Below are 2,748 nucleotides of genomic sequence, written 5' to 3' on the forward strand. Positions count from 1 at the left end.
ACAGAGAGAGACTCCATCTCTAAATAAATAAACAAATAAATAAGCAAATGTGGCTCAAAGCACCCTGTACTCCCAATAGTATTACATTCCACTATACTATAACTGCCATTAAATTGTTTTCCCCTTCCATCAGCCTCTTCACCCATGTGTGATCAGCATGGTAACTGCCACATAATTGGTGATTGACAAATAGCCACTCACTAGACAAACAAGCATCTGATTGCAAACCATTTCCACTTTTACATATAAATTGTTTCCATGATTTATCCATTTATAGAGAGCTAGGAAGACATAGGCTTTTGGGAAAGATAGTGAGACTCATCACTTGGAATATTCAATAGCTTCAGTAGCCAGTACTACTACTGCCAATTCAGTAGTACGGACTATGCAATCTGTTGAGGGCCACTTGGCTACAAGCCTCCTATAAAGGTATTTCTGGAGCTGACGGAGCAGGAGAGTGGAAATGAGGCAGGGTTGGTAAGGGAATGAATTAGTGATTTAGTGTTGATGTCTGCACCAGTGACCCAGCCTGTCTTATCATTTGAGGGAAGTTTGTATCTGGGCCTAGGGAAAAAGAACAGAAGATGGAAGGCTCTAGTGAAAAAAAAAAAGGATCTGCCTTTCCATTGCTGCTTGATGTTTGTAAAGAGAAGTGGGGAATTGGCCTGGTGCGGTGGCTCAGGCCTATAATCCCAGCACTTTGGGAGGCCGAGGCGGGCAGATTACCTGAGGTCAGGAGTTCGAGACCAGCCTGACTAATATGTGAAACCCTATCTCTACCAAAAATACAAAAATTATCCGGGCATGATGGTGGGCGCCTGTAATCCCAACTACTCAGGTGGCTGAGGCAGGAGAATCACTTGAACTCTAGAGGCAGAGTTTGCAGTGAGCCGAGATCACACCATTACACTCCAGCCTGGGTGACAGAGTGAGGCTCCATCTCAAAAAAAAACAACAAAAAAGAAAAGTGGGGAATTAAGCTGCAGAATGGGAGTAGAAAGTCTCCATAAAAGTAGAGTTGCTTCTGAGCTGTTCCTCCAAGTGTTGGGATTTTGTCTCCAGAGCTAGAACAGGAAATCATATTTCAAGCCTTGACAATCTACACAAAATAATATGCTCTGAAGGCAAAAGCCAGAGAAGTGGAACTTTCTGTGCCAGGTGAGCTGGGGGCTGGGTTTTGGGAGATGGGAAAGAGGGTTGGTAATAGTTACAGTGAACTTCCATTTTCTTGTGTTTCTATGTGGAAAACTTCTTCTAAGAGTAAAACTGACTTTTTTCCTACTTCTCAATTTCTCTTTCTTCCTCTTGGAGAGTTTGGGAGAAGGCATCTCAACCCTTCCTAGACTTCTTCAGGTCAGCCTGTTCTAGTGGGCTCCATAAGCAAATGGAGGCTCCTCTCTGACAGCTTCTTTTCTCAAGTCTCGGTGACAAATATTTGTTTTTGCTTTGATTTGTTCCTTTCCAAAAAACTCTGAGTACAATGCAATCTTTTAAAATAGCGAATCACAGCTTATTTTATGTGGCCAGATCTTACTGTCTGCTGTGAATTTTCAGAGATGCTACAGCCTTCTCAACAACAGATTATCAATCATTCCAAAGACTGACCTTCCAAAAACATTACCTGCAGATTCTAACAATGAATCTGTTTAGTATGTCCCCAGGAAAGAAAATAGAATGACCAAAGATTGTGATGTTGCTTGTAGTTGAAATTTGGTGTTTACCTTCGGCTTTCCCTGGTTCCTCTCGTACATGTTTTAAGAATATAACATGTGGAAGAAAAATGTAAGAAAAACAAGAAATTCACAATTTCATTATTCTCAAAGAAAGCCAAGTTGACGTTTGCTCTTTTTTCATAAACAAGTTGGTTTCACACTGGACGCATATAAAACATTTTGAGGGAGTCCCAGGGTGCAAAATAACCTTTCATGCTACACTTCAATGGTTCCGTGAGTACTTCGAAGGCAGTAAAACAACGATAGGCCCCGCTGGGATTCGAACCCAGGATCTCCTGTTTACTAGACAGGCGCTTTAACCAGCTAAGCCACGGAGCCGCCATAGTGAGTGTGCTGCAAATGAGCATAGAAAAGAGATGATCTTTGCCTTTGTTCTGTGCATTGATTTATTTTCTTGTCACTGAGGTTTGAAAGTACGCAGACACTTCTTCAGACACTGAAGATTAACCTTGGCTTCGCCCAAAAAGACCTAAGAAACCGCTCAGTTGCAGGATAACGAAGTTTTACGCGCGGGGGAGGTGAGGGGTGGGGAAAACACTGGCGATAGCCTGACCCCCGCCCCGGGGCGAAACAGCAAGCAGCTCATCCTGCTCATCCTAATGTGGGTGGGTAAAGTATGACCTCTGGCTTCAGGGAGAACAGGGTAGGAAAGCGGGTAGCCAGCCACATTTACAGAACACTCTTCCGAGTCGTGTAATACATTTACACCAGAGCACTTACGGCACCAAGAACTGATCCTAGCAGGAAGCAAGCTATTTCTTATTTCATGGCTTTTAAATTACACTGGAATTAGATTAAAATTCCGGTCATTCCTTACCCCATTTCTTTCCGTTAAAATTGGGCTCCCCCTACCAGCTTAAAGATAACTAATGGAGTTCCAGAGTTGCTTCTTAAAAACGCAAGATTTGGCTGGGCGCAGTGGCTCACGCCTGTAATCCCAGCACTTTGGGAGGCTGAGGCGGGTGGATCACGAGCTCAGAAGATCAAGACCATCCTGGCTAACATGGTGAAACCC

General features: G+C 43.5%; 1 non-coding gene across 1 annotated transcript; it reads right to left on the bottom strand.

Moving 5' to 3' along the window:
• Positions 1 to 1,977: 1,977 nt before the first annotated feature.
• On the bottom strand, positions 1,978 to 2,051 carry TRNAT-AGU. The gene has a single exon. It is a non-coding gene; the product is annotated as a tRNA-Thr (tRNA).
• Between the last annotated feature and the right edge of the window lie 697 nt (positions 2,052 to 2,748).

This window comes from Colobus angolensis, unplaced genomic scaffold (assembly GCF_000951035.1).
Source record: "Colobus angolensis palliatus isolate OR3802 unplaced genomic scaffold, Cang.pa_1.0 Scaffold6, whole genome shotgun sequence".
In the NCBI taxonomy this organism is placed as follows: Eukaryota; Metazoa; Chordata; class Mammalia; order Primates; family Cercopithecidae; genus Colobus; species Colobus angolensis.